Source organism: Bubalus kerabau, chromosome 3, assembly GCF_029407905.1.
Source record: "Bubalus kerabau isolate K-KA32 ecotype Philippines breed swamp buffalo chromosome 3, PCC_UOA_SB_1v2, whole genome shotgun sequence".
NCBI classification, from domain to species: Eukaryota; Metazoa; Chordata; class Mammalia; order Artiodactyla; family Bovidae; genus Bubalus; species Bubalus kerabau.
In genome coordinates this window covers 134,392,677-134,408,563 of record NC_073626.1, presented here as the reverse complement: position 1 = coordinate 134,408,563, position 15,887 = coordinate 134,392,677, and the positions used below count along the sequence as shown (strand labels likewise).

The 15,887-nt window shown below is 39.2% G+C and overlaps 1 long non-coding RNA gene across 1 annotated transcript in view; it reads right to left on the bottom strand.

Moving 5' to 3' along the window:
- Window positions 1-4,132: 4,132 nt before the first annotated feature.
- Window positions 4,133-15,887, bottom strand: part of LOC129647789 (uncharacterized) — a 73,235-nt gene continuing 61,480 nt past the window's right edge. The window contains exon 5 of the long non-coding RNA XR_008712507.1: window positions 4,133-4,315. This is a non-coding gene — a long non-coding RNA (uncharacterized LOC129647789). The remainder of the gene's footprint in view (window positions 4,316-15,887) is intronic.

The window sequence follows — 15,887 nt, the reverse complement described above, 5'->3', positions numbered from 1 at the left end:
TATGGACCCTTGTCTGAAAACTGCTGCTTTAAACCCAAACAAGATAAACAAAAGTTTTTTTACCCAACTAAAAATAGAAATAGATTTATTGGCAAAAACCAGCCTTGATACCAGAGCTTATACTACAAAATACTCCTGAGAACATGTAGGATCACTTCTTTAAATTACTTTGAAGTTTCTTCCTCAGATATGATGCGCTTTTTGAAGGTAAATCGTGTAGACAAAATTCTCACAATCATAAAGCCTCATTCTTTTACATAAGAAAATGTCTCTCAATTATCCCCAAATTCCAGTGATTAAAAAAGAATCTATTCTCCACTTGGCAATTTTGTTTTGGGGGTGAATATGTAAATTATTTAGTTATGATCCCCATGTGTCTTTCCCTAACCCCCATGCTTGGATTTCCATCATATACATAAGGCTTCCCTTAGGCTATAGTCTTAGGGGAGTGCTTATTGTGATTAAATTGAACTTAATCCACCAGCAAAATTTTTGTGTATGTTCCAGGCAGGCACTGTGCTAGACTGTAGGAAGTAGGTGATCAAATCATTCCTTTGTTGTTGCTGTTCAGTTGCTAAGTCAGGTCCAACTCTTTGCAACCCCATGGACTGCAGCACACCCAGCTTCTCTGTCCTCCACTATCTCCCGGAGTTCGCTCAAATTCCTGTCCATTGAGTTCGTGATGCTATCCAACCATCTCATCCTCTGCCATCCCCTTCTTCTTTTCCCTTCAAACTTTCCCATCTTTAAGGTCTTTTTCAGTGAGTTGCTTTTGCATCAGGTGGCCAAAGTATTGGAGCTTCAGCTTCAACATCAGTCCTTCCAATGAATATTCAGGGTTGATTTCCTTTAGGATTGACTGGTCTGCTCTCCTTGCAGTCCAAGGGACTCTCAAGAGTGTTCTCCAGCATCAATTCTTCAGCACTCAGCCTTCTTCATGGACCAACAATCATATCCATTCATGACTACTGGAAAAACCATAGCTTTGACTAGAAGGACCCTTGTTGGCAAAGTGATGTTTCTGCTTTTTAATATGCTATCCAGGTTTGTCATGGTTGTCTTTCCAAGGGGAAACGTCTTTAATTTCATGGCTGCAGTTACTGTCTGCAGTGATTTTGGAGCCACAAAATATAAAATGTCATTGTTTCTACTTTTTCCCTTCTTTTTGCCATGAAGTGATGAGACCAGATGCCATAAATCTTACTTTTTTAATGTTGACTTTAAGCCAGCTTTTTCACTCTCTTCTTTCACCATCATCAAGAGGCTCTTTAGTTCCTCTTCAGTTTCTGCCATTAGAGTGTTATCATCTGCATATCATAGTATTTCTCTTGACAATCTTGATTCCAGCTTGTGATTCATCCAGCTCGGTATTTCACACAATGCACTCTGCATATAAGTTAAATAAGCAGGGTGACAATATATAGCCTTGATGTACTCCTTTCTCAATTTTGAGCCAGTTCATTGCTCCATGTCTGTTTCTAACTGTTGCTTCTTGACCTGCATACTGGTTTCTCAGGAGACAGGTAAGGTGGTCTGGTATTCTCATCTCTTGAAGAATGTTCCACAGTTTGCTGTGATCCAAACAACCATATTGCTGCACTCAATATGCCAGTAAATTTGGAAAATTCTGTAGTGACCACAGGACTGGAAAAGGTCAGTTTTCATTCCAATCCCAAAGAAAGGCAATGTCAAAGAATGTTCAAACTATTGCACAATTGTACTCATCTCACACACTAGCAAAATAATGCTCAAAATTCCCCAAGCTAGACTTCAATAGTATGTGAACTGAGAACTTCCAGGTGTTCAAGCTGGATTTAGAAAAGGCAGAGGAACCAGAGATCAAATTGCCAACATCTGTTGCATCATAGAAAAAGCAAGAGAATTCCAGAAATACACCTACTTCTGCTTCTTGACTACACTAAAGCCTTGGACTGTGTGGATAACAACAAACTGTGGAACATTGTTAAAGAGATGGGAATACCAGACCACCTGAGAATTCTGTATGCAGGTCAAGAAGCAACAGTTAGAACCGGACATGGAACAACTGACTGGTTCTAAATTGGGAAAGGAGTATGTCAGGACTAGATATTGTCACCCTGCATATTTAACTTATATGCAGAGTACATCATGCAAAATGCTGGACTGGATGAAGCACAAGCTGTAATCACGATTGCCAAGAGAAATATCAATAACCTCAGATACACAGATGACACCACCTTTATGGCAGAAAGCAAAGAGGAACTAAAGAGCCTCTTGATGAAAGTGAAAGAGGTGAGTGCAAAAAGTTGGCTTAAAACTCAACATTCAAAATACAAAAATCATGGCATCTGGTCCCATCACTTCAAGACAAATAGATGGGGAAACAATGGAAACAGTGAGAGACTTTATTTCCTTGGGCTCCAAAATCACTGCAGATAGTGACTGCATCCATAAAGTTAAATGATGCTTGCTCTTTGGAAGGAAAGTTATGACCAACCTAGACAGCATATTAAAAAGCAAAGACACTACTTTACTGTCAAAGGTCCATATCATCAAAGCTATGGTTTTTCCAGTAATCATGTATGGATGTGAGAGTTGGACCATAAAGAAAGCTGAGCGCCAAAAAGTTGATGCCTTTGCACTGTGGTATTGGAAAAGACTCTTGAGAGTCCTTGGGACTGCAAGGAGATCAAACTAGTCCATCCTAAAGGAAATCAGTCCTGAATATTCATTGGAAGGACTGATGCTGAAGCTGAAACTTCAATACTTTGGCCACCTGATGCGAAGAACTGACTCATTTGAAAAGACCCTTATGGTGGGAAAGATTGAAGGCAAGAGGAGAAGGGGATGCCAGAGGATGAGATGGTTGGATGGTATCACCAACTCGATGGACATGAATTTGAGGAAGCTCCAGAAGCAAGTTCCTGGCATGCTTCAGTCCATGGGGTTGCAAAGTGTAGGAGGCAACTGATACTGAACTGAACTGAACTGAACTGACACAATCAAAAGCTTTAGCATAGTCAATGAAGCAGAAGTAGATGTTTTTCTGGAATTCCCTTGCTATCTCTGATCCAGTGTATGTTGGCAATTTGATCTCTGGTTCTTCTGCCTTTTCTATAACCAGCTTGTACATCCTAAAAGATGATGTTGTTAAACTGCTGTAGTCAATCTGTCAGCAAATTTGTAAAACTCAGTTGTGGCCAGCTCGGGACTGGAAAAGGTCAATTTCCATTCCAGTTCCAAAGAAGGGCAATGCCAAAGAATGTTCCAACTACTGTACAGTCATGCTCATTCCACATGCTACCAAGATTATGCTCAAAATCCTTCAAGCTAGGCTTTATCAGTTTGTGAACTGAGAACTTCCAGATATACAAGCTGGGTTTAGAAAATCACTCTGAGAACTTCCAGATATACAAGCTGGGTTTAGAAAATCACTCCTTAATGTCTATAAAATATAGAAAGTGACTAGATATGGATAAACCAATGATACACTGGTAGTTCATAATCATAGCTTACTCTATTTGATGTTAGAATGTTATGACAAACTCCCCATTTAGTAAATCTGTCCAATGTTAGCTCAACTTTGAAAAAAATAAATGTATCAAATGCCTTCCCCACACCACCCAACCCATCCCCCCAATATCTAGATGAAGCAGAGTGCTGCTCTCTGTCCTGACTAGAAACTACCAGCAGCCCAACTAGCATCAGGGGGATTCCTCTCTGTACCTACCTTCCTTGCATACTCTGCCTATAATCTTAACACTCTTGCCAATACTCTGTGGTCTAGCCATAATGACCTTCTTCCTCCCCAACCCCATGAATTATAATAAGCTGGCCTCTTTCTGGACCAAGCCTCTCACCCACTGCCCTGCTGAACTCTACTCACCCTTCAAATGCCAGCGCAGTTTTGGAGCCCTCATTCTGTGCTCTTGCAGATCCCCAAACTTCTGATCTCAGTTTGCAATCATATTTTTTTTTATCCTCTAATTAATGTCTGTCTCTCTCACTAGCCTCAAAACTACATAAGGAAAGTCTATAAATATTTTGCCACCATTGTATCTTTATGTTGTCTGGAACACAGGGAAAGCTAAATAGCTCTCTGTTCGCTATTTGTATGAATCATCTAACCCTACCTGAAAAACCCAGACCTGGATCATTGAAAGTATGGTTGGAAGGACAACTCTCTGAACGTGAGCTCAAGCCCCAGTCTTTGCCTTGCAAGGTCTAGGGAACCTGTGAGATGAGTAACATTCCAAAGGCTTTTTCAGACACTTACCTGGTTAATAGGGCACCAATGAGGCAAAAAGTTCCCTGGTGGCTCAGACAGTAAAGAATCCTGCAAAACAGGAGACATGCATTCAATCCCTGGGTCAGGAAGATCTCCTGGAGAAGGGAATGGCAACCCACTCTAGTATTCTTGCCTGGAGAATCCCCATGGACAGAGGAGCCTGGTGGGCTACAGTCCATTGGGTCTCAAAGAGTCAGACATGACTGATTAACACTTTCAGTGAGGTAGAAACTGAGAAATGTTCTTCCCTCATGGTCAGCATTTCCCTATAGTCAGCACTCTCCTGGCCTTAGGACTTAGGTTTCATCTGCGTGTTCACTGCTGAATCACCAGCACCTAAAGGTTGCTCACCATCTGTGGGATACTTAACAGATATTTGAATACAAAGCCCCTCCAACTGCCCCGTACCATAGCATTTGGCACCTATACACCATTTGAAATCTTTCCACATTAATCTCGCTTTTTTTTTTATCACCATTTTTTTTTTCTCCTGACTCACTGATCTCCACACACAAACTACCATTTCACTACGAGGTTGGCAGCAACATAACTGAAGTTGACCAAAAGAACTTTTCTCATAACCCAAAAAAGCAAAGATGAAAAAAAGAAAAAACCTGCCACACTCTTTTCTCAGCCAAATATGCCTTTAAAAGATTTGATTTTTGAGCTCAGAATCTAACTCTCCAATTATCTAAACAAATCCACAAGAACAAAATACCATATTTACATATCCAAAGCAAGAATGTGGAATTAGAATACTTAATTTATTCACACAATTGAATATTTAGACAACTACAGTTTCAGATACAATTTTTTGCTTATTCACTTCTCCAAAGTGACCTTATAATATACTTCTTTACATGGATCATGTGTCCACAGTATCTAATCTCCAAACAACTGGTATTTTAGGAACTCATATTTTTAGACAAATATTTGGGATATGTTTGCAAATTGATATTCCATAGGCAAGGTTGTTAACTTATAGGCCTCTCTTCAAAATGTGATCCTTGATTTGTAAGAATTTTGTTTTAAAACCTAGGGAGGGGCTGTCTTGATGGCTTAATAGCTTTTTCTTCCTGGGTACACTCATTTAGGACAAAAGTGATTATTTTTTGGATTTGTAAGTGAAATCCATTACATTCTAAGCAAATGTCTCTACCCTGGAAAAATAAAATAGAGGAACTACTGGTGGTAGCTCCTGAGCAACTGTTGCAATTTTATTCAGTGTTTTTCCCTATTACAGTTGTCCCTCTGCATCCATAGAGGATTGGTTCCAGGACCCATGCACAGATATCTAAATGTCCAGATGCTAAAGTCCCTTATAGAAAATGGCACAGTATTTGCATATAAGCTATGTGTATCCTCTCATATACTTTTAATCATCTCTTCAGTTCAGTCAAGTCTCTCAGTTGTCTCCTACTCTTTGCAACCCCATGGACTGCAGTACACCAGGCTTCCTTGTCCATCACCAACTCCCAGAGCTTGCTCAAACTCATGTCCATCGAGTCAAAGATGCCATCCAACCATCTCATTCTCTGTCATCCCCTTCTCCTCTTGCCCTGAATCTTCTCCAGCATCAGGATCTTTTCCAATGAGTCAGTTCTTTCATCAGGTGGCCAAAGTATTGGAGCTTCAGCTTCAGCATCAGTTCCTTTCCACAATGGAACAGAAATCATCCCTAGATTGCTTGCAATACCTAATACAAGGTAAAGGCTATGTAAATAATTGTAAATACAATGTAAATGCTATGTAAATTCAAGTTTTGCTTTTTGGAACTTTCTGGAATTTTTTTTTTCCCTGAATATTTTCAATCCATAGGTGGTTGAACCTGTAGATATGGAGGGCAGACTGTTCTCCCAAAAGTTTAACTAAGTATCTGTAATAGTCCCCAATCTCCTTGTAGTCCCATATAAAACTTAACTCATTCAAAAAAAAAAATTATTCTAGTAAAATTATAACCTTTCTTCAGTCTTTCAAGGTCAACATTTAATGCTCCCTTTTTCTAATTTTATAGCAGAAGGAAATGGCAACCCACTCCAATATTCTTGCCTAGAAAATGCTATGAGTAGAGGAGCCTAACAGGCTACAGTCCATGGGGTCACAAGAGTCGGACACGATTTAGAGACTAAACCAGCACCACTATAGCACAGCCAAGGTCCAACTCTACTCTGGAACAACACATTTTCCATACAGTTTTTTTCCTGCTGTTTAACCTGAGCATCATTCCTACGGGGATGTGTCCCATGAGGTCACCTCCCCAACATACAAACACCCCTAATAAACCCTTCAACCTATCTTGATTCACCTTCTCACAGCATGTTAAATGAAATTAAATATAGAATAAGTCAAAGATGATAATGTGGTGGCTGAGGAATTTTTAATAAATGGTAAATTAAAATATAATAATTAACATTATGCTTGGACCTTTGAGTTCACTTCTTTTCCCCAGCTTCACTTCTTCCTACATATCTAGAAATGAAGTCTTTATTTCACTAAGACAGGATTAAGAGCTTAAAACCTCTCCTCTGCTATTTATCTAGGGAATCCAAGAAATAGCTAATTGAAAGATTCCACATTATTCTTTTCTCTGACTGGTTGCATCGTTTTATCTACTTCAAGGATAGCCTCTGAAAGTACAAAGTTCAGGATGTGACAGAGTGTTGTAAAGCATACCCAGATAAAGGTGATATTCCATATATGCTTAGGGGGATAGAGAGGAAGAAGACATTATTTACCTGGTTTGTACACTCAATATACAGAATTCTGACTACATTTGTCAATTTTGTCAATTTTGTCAATTTTGCCAAGATAGCTAGCTATAAGAATAGAGAGATTTCTTTTTACAACCCATTAGGAAAATAATAACAGAATTTATTGGAAATCACTGATCCTGCTATATATAGTAAGAATAATTGGTGTTATTACCATGCAGCTGATTATAAATAACATATTAAAATAATATAGTTGATTCCAAAATTTGGCTCACACGGCAAAGAATCTGTCTGCAATGCAGGAGACTTGGGTTTGATCCCTGGGTAGAGAAGACCCCTGAGGAAGGGAATGGCAACCAACTCCAGTATTCTTGTCTGGAAAATTCCATGGACTTACGAGCCTGGCGGGCTACAGTTCATGGGGCCACAAAGAGTCAGACACGACTGAGCGACTAACATCTTCACTTTCACTTACTAGGAATTAGCAAACACTTGAACCATAGTACCAAAGGAAGCATCTCTTGTCCATTCTCAAAATATCTTCTGGTACTCTGAAAACTGTGATCATCCACTGAGGCTCTATCCCAAGATGATCACTGTCTTGTACCAAGGCTAATTCCATGAAAAATTGTCTTTATAAATATACCTGAAGGAGATTGTTTTTCTTCAAGAAGCTCTGCTAAATTCTGTATCTTTCACTAGTTACTTATTTTCAGGGTTAATAATGTCACTCTGATGCTGCTCCATATCAGAGTGTATAAGACCATCATCCAGATTTTTCAAATGTTCCTCATTCTTCTTTTTGAGTGTGTCATGCTGAGCAACTGAAAAGGGTGGAAAGGGGGCAAGGAGAATTATTACTCAATTCTTTTGAGTGGGCTTGGTAAGAGCTGAAAATATTCCCTCTCATGAGTCAGAAATATGAATTCTGCCTTTCCTCACAACATTTTGCCCTAAAAATGCTTCTACCTTTTGATGCAATAATTCTGCTTTTGTGAATCTATCCTGGGGAAACAATGTAAAATATACAAAAAGCCTATGCCCCAATTATATTAAGAGGAACATTTCATTTTTATAGAAAAACAGAAACATTGTGAATGGACAATAACAAAAAAAATGATTAAGTAAATCATGAGGTGTCCATTACAAATTATGTTTGCAAAAGTTTAAAATAACATGTAGGTGCATACAATATGAAAGTATACTATTATAGGTTTTAAAAATCTATATACATGCACTGTAATTATTTCATATTGCTGCTGTAAAAAAAATTACAAACTTAGTAGCTTAAACAATATAGTTACATTATGTCACAGAAGTCTGAAATACATCTCAGTGGACTAAAAAAAAGGTGTCAGCAGGACTGCACTGCTTCTGGATGCTCTAGGAGATGATCCATTCCCTCACTTTTCCAGATTCTAGAGGCCACCTGCACTCCTCGGCATATGGCCCTCTTCTCCAGCAAGCTGGCATCTTTTATGCCTCCATTTTCTATTTTTAAGGACCCTTGTAGTTATTCAGGGCCCACCTAAATAATCCAAGATTACCTAACTATTTTAAGGTCAGTTGACTAGCAACCTTAATTCCATCTGCAGCATTCTTTCCCCTTTGCCATGTAACCTCACATGTTCATGGGTTCCATGGAGCAGGATGGCTATTTGGGGGGACCATTAGTCAGCCTACATATACTATGCAAGAAAAACAAACCAAACAACCAAACAACAAAACAAAACTAAAAACAAAAACAATGACAAAACTTAGCATAGAAAATCTAGAAGAGAACATACCAAAATGTTTGTATTACTTAGTACAGCTGTAGGTTATCGTTTTTATTCTCCTTGATTTTCCTTGATATCCAAATTTTATTATTTTCCATGATTTACTATTTTATAGATATTAATAAAACTCTTATTTTGATAATGAAAAAATGTCTTACCCAGAAAAGATATTTTTTAATCCCTGTGGTTACAAGAGTCTATAAAAGATTACTTTTATTTTTTATATGGATTTTCTCACTTATAAGTAATCAACTAGTTAAAGGAAATGAAATAAGAAGTGTAGAGTTATTGATTAGTACAATCTGCCCTAAAAATATACAGTAACGCCAACCTTATTGACTGAGAGAGCTCAGAATTGCATGTTAACTTGTAGTTGTCTTAGTCCCCCAATTAAAAAGCAAAAAATTTAAGAGCAAGTATGAGTCATATTTTTTACTGCCAAATTATTAGACTTTAAAAGACAGCATAATCATGACTCTTAAACAAATATAAAATGAACATGTCAAAGACTTTATTTAACTCAGTAATTAATGAGGGAACCAATAAGATGTTACAACCTATTTAGAGAAGAATTTAAAGTACCATGCATATGTAATAGGATAAAGAATTCTGAAATAAATTTACAACTAGATGCCAAACAGGTCTATTCACAGGGCTATAATCAATTTAATTCCACCAGATAAAATTAATTTACATTTCCAGGGACTAGAATCATTTGCATTATTATTGGTTCTCTACAACTTAGAGAAGTAATAAAATAACAAAAGACAATGAAAATCAGAGATAATACAGATAACTCAAAAAGTCATGCTGAAGATTCTTTTTTTTTTTTGACCCATATCAATATTTCACAATTCTTCCTGACAATACAATACCTCACTGAATATCATGTATGCCGTAGGCACACCATAAATTTGGGGTGTGAATGTTTGATTGAAAGATCAAGTCTGGCCTTATTGCACTAACTACATTTAGAATGTCAGTTCCCCTATTATTCTTTTTCTTTGAAGTCCCTAGTTCTTTGCCCTTCTTTCCTAGGTGTGCTTAACTTATAAGAAGAGGAATCTTTCCGCCATCTGGGTTTAGCTGGACTTACTAAGGTGATATTGCAGAAGGACAGTGAGAATCTGATACTTTTGTATAATGCTGCTGCTGCTGCTAAGTCACTTCAGTCGTGTCCGACTCTGTGCGACCCCATAGATGGCAGCCCACCAGGCTTCCCCATCCCTGGGATTCTCCAGGCAAGAACATGGAGTGGGTTGCCATTTCCTTCTCCAATGCATGACAATGAAAAGTGAAAGTGAAGTCGCTCAGTCATGTCCGACTCCTAGAGACCCCATGGACTGCAGCCTACTAGGCTCCTCCGTCCATGGGATTTGCCAGGCAAGAGTACTGGAGTGTGTTGCCATTGCCTTCTCTGTAGTATAATGCTAGTTTAGTACAACTATGACAAGAAGTGATCTTGGGACTCAACAGGTGAGAATTGAAAGACTCTCTCCCCTATCTTGAGTGGGAACTTATATGGCCTTAAAAAAGAAAACACTCTGGAGTCTGGCAAGTAGCTGTCAGCATTCTGGCCTGGGTTATGCATCTAGATTTCAGTGAGATTTCCCTTGGGTCTCTCAATGTTCAAATAAGCTGTATTTTTTCCAAAAGTTTAAAGATTTTCTTGAAAAATCTTCATTTTCAAAGAGTCCATTCTCATAACCTCAGCATAGAATTCTAAAAGTAGATGGGATTTTTCCTTCAGTAGCTAGAGAAAGTAGATAGTTTAAGAACTATTGGTCTAAGGCCCTGATATTTTCCAGACAGGTAAAGAGGCAGAAATTAAGTGCAATTAGAATTCCACTAAAGTCAGCAAATACAGAAGGAAATTTTTTAAATCTATAAAATAGTCTAGTTACATGAACACTTAAAAAAATAAAATAACTATTGTATCTCTTTTAAAAGATGTATAGACATGATGTAAGATGGCAGAGTAGAAGGACATGCACTCATCTTCTCCTGTGAGAACTCAAAAATTGCAACAAACCATTGAAAAACCATTGACAGAAGAATGCTGAATCCCACCAAAAAAAGATACACCACACCCAAGGGCAAAGGAGAAGCCGCAACAAGATGGCAGAAGGGGTGAAATCATGTTTAGAATCAAACCTAAGACCCACCAGAGATGCTCAGAGGATTCAAACAAAACCTTGTGTTAACCAGGACCTGGGGACCGCACAAGAGACTGAGCCAGATCTGCCTTTGAGTGTTTGAGTATCCCTTGCAGTGGCACGGGTCAGCAATGGCCTGCCATGGGAACAGGGGTTCTGGCTGCAGTAGACCTGTGAGACATAGCATGTGAGCCTCACCAGAGAGCCACCACACAGACAATCCACAAACTGGAAAACAATTATACCAAAGAAGTTCTCACACTGTTGTGAAAGTTCTAGGGCTCAAAACAGATTTTCCAGCCTGGGGGATCTAGCAAAGGGACTGAGAAGCCCCAGGGAATTTGACTTTGAAGGTCAGTGGGATTTGATTACAGAACTTCCACATGACTGGGGAAACAGACTCCTAGAGGGCACAAACAAAACCCTGTGGGCACCAAGACCCAGGAGAAAGGAACAATAATACCACAAGGAATTGAGCCAGGCTTGCCTGTGAGTGTCCAGAAATTTCCAGCTGAGGCAGAGGTTGACAGTGGCCTGCCCTGGGGTCAGGGGCACTGAATACAACAGTCCTGGCATAAGTCCTTCTGAAGGAGGTGCTATTATTGCTATTACCTCTACCCCTGCCTCACACCGAACTACAGGGAGGAAACACAGCCTCACCCATCAACAGAAAATTGAATTAAAGTTTTACCAAGCATGGCCACGCCAAACAAAGCAAGACTCAGATTCTCCGATAGCCAGTCCCTCTTATCAGGAAGCTTCCACAAGCCTCTTATCCTTCTGCATCAGAGGGCAGACAGAATGGAAACCACAATTACAGAAAACTAATCAAACTGATCATATGGATCACAGCCTTGTCTAATTCAATGAAATTATGAGCTATGCAATGTAAGGCCACCCAAGACGGACGGGTCATGGTGGAGAGTTCTGACAATATGTGGTCCATGAGAGAAGAGAATGGCAAACCACTTCAGTATTCTGGGCTTGAGAACCCATGAACAGTATGAAAAGGCAAAAAGATATGACACTGAAAAATGAACTCCCCAAGTCAGTAGGTGCCCAATATACTACTGGAAAAGAGTGGAGAAATAGCTCCAGAAAGAATGAAGAGGCTGAGCCAAAGCAAAAACCACACCCAGTTGCGGATGCGACTGGTGATGGAAGTAAAGTCCAATGCTGTAAAGAACAATATTGCATAGGAACCTGGAATGTTAGGTCCATGAATCAAGGTAAATTGGAAGTGGTCAAACAGGAGATAGCAAGAGTGAACATTGACATTTTAGGAATCAGAGAACTAAAATGGACTGGAATGGATTAATTTAATTCAGATGACCATTATATCTACTACTGTGGACAAGAATCCCTTAGAAGAAATGGAGTAGCCATAATAGTCAACAAAAAAGTCTGAAATGCAATACTTGGGTGCAATCTCAAAAATGAAAGACTGATCTCTGTTTGTTTCCAAGGCAAAACATTCAATATCACAGTAATCCAAGTCTATCCCCCAACCAGTAATGCTGAAGAAGCTGAAGTTGAACGGTTCTATGAAGACCTACAAGACCTTCTTTCTAGAACTAACACCAAAAAAAAAAAAAAAAATGTCCTTCTCACCATAGGGGACTGGAATGCAAAAGTAGAAGTCAAGAGATACCTGGAGTAACAGGCAAGTTTTGCCCTGAAGTACAAAATGAAGCAGGGCAAAGGATAACAGAGTTTAAAAGAACACACTGATCATAGCAAACACAAGAGAAGACTCTAAACATGGACATCACCAGATGGTCAATACCAAAAGCTGACTGATTATATTCTTTGTAGCCAAAAATGGAAAAGCTCTAGACAGTAGCAAAAACAAGACCAGGAGCTGACTGTGTCTCAGATCATGAACTCCTTATTCAGACTTAAACTGAAGAATGTAGGGAAAAACCAGTACGCCATTCATATATGACCTGAATCAAATCCCTAATGATTATACAGTGAAAGTGACAAATAGATTCAAGGGATTAGACCTGATATAGTGCCTAAAGAACTATGAACAGAGGTTCATAATATTGCACAAGAGGCAGTGATCTAAACCATTCCCAAGAAAGAGAAATGCAAAAATGCAAAATGGTTGTCTGAGGAGGCCTTACAAATAGCTGAGAAAAGAAAAGATGCGAAAGGCAAAGGAGAAAAGGAAAGATATACCCATTTGAACACAGAGTCCCAAAGAATAGCAAGGAGAGATTTAAAAAAGCCTTCCTAAGTAATCAGTGCAAAAAAGGAAAACAGTAGAATAGGAAAGACTAGAGATCTCTTCAAGAAAATTAGAGATACCAAGGGAACATTTTATGCAAAGATGGGCACAATAAAGGAGAGAAGTGGTATGGACCTAATGGAAGCCGAAGATATCCAGAAGAGGTGGCAAGAATACACAGAAGAACTATGCAAAAAAAAAAAAATCTTCATGACCCAGATAATCACGATGGTGTGATCACTCACCTAGAGCCAGACATCCTGGAATGTGAAATTAAGTGGGCCTTAGGAAGCATCACTACGAACAAAGCTAGTGGGGGTGATGGAATTCCAGTTGAGCTATTTCAAGTTCTAAAAGATGAAGGTGTGAAAGTTTTGAACTCATTATGTCAGTAAAGTTGCAAAACTCAGCAGTGGCCACAGGACTGGAAAAGGTCAGTTTTCATTCCAATCCCAAAGAAAGGCAATGCCAAAAAATGTTCAAACTACCACACAATTGCACTCATCTCACACACTACTAAAGTAATGCTCAAAATTCTCCAAGCCAGGTTTCAACAGTATGTTAACCAAGAACTTCCAGATGTTCAAGCTGGTTTTAGAAAAGGCAGAGGAACCAGAGATCAAATTGCCAACATCCTCTGGATCATAGAAAAAGCAAGAGAATCCCAGAAAAACACTTACTTCTGTTTCACTGACTATGCCGAAGCCTTTGACTGTGTGGATCACAACAAACTGTGGAAAATTCTTAAAGAGAAGGGAATACCAGACCACCTGACCTGCCTCCTGAAAATTCTGTATGAAGGTCAAGAAGCAACAGTTAGAACCAGACATGGAACAATGGACTGGTTCCAAATTGGGGAAGGAGTACGTCAAGGCTATATATTGTCACCTTGCTTATTTAACTTAAATGCAGAGTACATCATGTGAAATGCCAGACTGGAAGAAGCACAAGCTAGAATCAAGATTGCCGTGAGAAATATCAATAACCTCAGATATGCAGATGACACCCTTATGGCAGAAAGCAAAGAGGAGCTAAAGAGCCTCTTGATGAAGGTGAAGGAGGAGAGTGAAAACACTGGCTTAAAACTCAACATTCAGAAAACGAAGATCATGGCATCAGGTCCCATCACTTCATGGCAAATAGGTGGGGAAACAATGGAAAAAGTGAGAGACTTTATTTTCTTGGGCTCCAAAATCACTGCCGATAGTGACTGCAGCCATGAAATTTAAAAATGCTTGCTCCTTGAATAAAAGCTATGACAAACATAGATAGCATATTAAAAAGCAGAGACCTTACTTTTCTGACAAAGGTCCACATAGTCAAAGCTATGGTTTTTCCAATAGTCATGCATGGATGTGAAAGTCAGACTATAAAGAAAGCTGAAAGTTGAAGAACTGATGCCTTTGAACTGTGGTGTTAGAGAAGACTCTTGAGAGTCCCTTGGACTGCAAGAAGATTCAACCAGTCCATCATAAAGGAAATCAATCCTGAATATTCATTGGAAGGACTGATGCTGAAGCTGAAGCTCCAATATTTTGGTCACCTGATGTGAAGAACTGACTCATTTGAAAAGACTCTGATGGTGGGAAAGATTGAAGGCAGGAGGAGAAGGGGATGACAGAGGATGAGATGATTGGATGGCATCACCGACCCAATGGACAGGAGTTTGAGCAAGCTTCAGGAGTTGGTGATGGACAAGGAAGCTTGGTGTGCTTCTCTCCATGGGGTCACAAAGAGTTGGACATGACTGAGTGACTGAACTGAACTGAACAGATAGATAATCAAAGCAATCTGGTACTGGCAGCAGAGAGTTAACTATAGTACCCTTGCATGCACAGAAAACCAGATCAAACGAAATGCCACACATCCTGACAATTAAAACCCTGAACAATTTAAAATGCAGAATGATCTAACCACATTAAAACACATACACACACAAAAAACAGAAATAAAAGAAAAAAAAAGCTTGGCATTGCACCAAGAATCAGTCAACATCTTGGCACCCATTCAAGTATCATCCACCACTAACAGTCATAGTAATTCTTCTCATTACAGTGTTTACATGTACATAAATCAGATTCAGGTGATTTTTTAATGTGTTATCAACTGTCATGCTTGGGGCAGCCAGCAGACTGTCTTAAGTGATACAGGATTAACACCTTTGAGCAGCACATAACTCTCAGAGATACTGGACTACATTTCAGATGTACCTTCTTCAGCATTTTTTTATTTCCAGAGACTGATGAGTTTATGTGTGACATTTTAAACTTTTGATATTTTACCACTGCCTGATTTTAATTCTAAGTGAATCCTGAAACTCAGATCAGACCGGAGGAAGAAACCACATGCAGTCTTTTCAAATGAGACCTGGATTTTTTAAGACCAAAGCACTCTTGGTGCCGAGGCAGCATGTTTCCACGTTCCCTTAGAGCACTGCCCATTTAACACTTCAAGCTGCAGTATCCACCGGCATTTGAGCTTCTTCTCTTCCTGCTAAGCCTACAATTTCGAGGTGTACTTCAAACAGATTGAGAAAGATAGCCCCTTGACTGCATGCATTTCAAGGCTACCCTTCACACAGGATCTAAGCAGCTGCCACATTAAACAGGAAACCCATGGGTCAAAATCCAAACTGAGAGGGAAAAGGTAACAAGCAGACAAGAGCCAGGGGTAATTTATGATTAAGTTAATGAAGTACTAATTAGGCTTATAAAGCCCTGAAGTATTTCCTGCAATGGCTTG